Genomic DNA, 397 nt, shown 5'->3' on the forward strand with positions numbered 1-397 from the left:
CCTTTTTTCCAAAACGAGTGCCAGGACCAACTAAGTTATTTAATACAAAGAATTAACAAAACAATCCTCCAACTGACTCACGTATGCTGAGTTTGAGTGAAATGTAAAATGTAGAAACAACTCTTCCATCTTTGCTGTCTGTTAAGGCCCTACAATTAATACAGCCAAAGCATTTATTGTTTTTGTAGAAAAGTTGGTGATTAGGGGCTGCTGAAGGGAGGACAGGACTGTAGTCAGCTTGCTTATTAGAAAAAGTTTGTTTCTTCTGAGACTGAGGTAGCGCTACAAGTTAGAGGACAAAATATAACATGATAGGTCAGCTTGCTTTCCCCCTCTAGTCTAAGTAGATTGGGCTAGCAGATGGCAGCCAGTGAAGGGACTTGAGCTCCAGCTATAT

Source organism: Pteropus vampyrus, unplaced genomic scaffold, assembly GCF_000151845.1.
Source record: "Pteropus vampyrus isolate Shadow unplaced genomic scaffold, Pvam_2.0 Scaffold137, whole genome shotgun sequence".
NCBI lineage: Eukaryota > Metazoa > Chordata > Mammalia > Chiroptera > Pteropodidae > Pteropus > Pteropus vampyrus.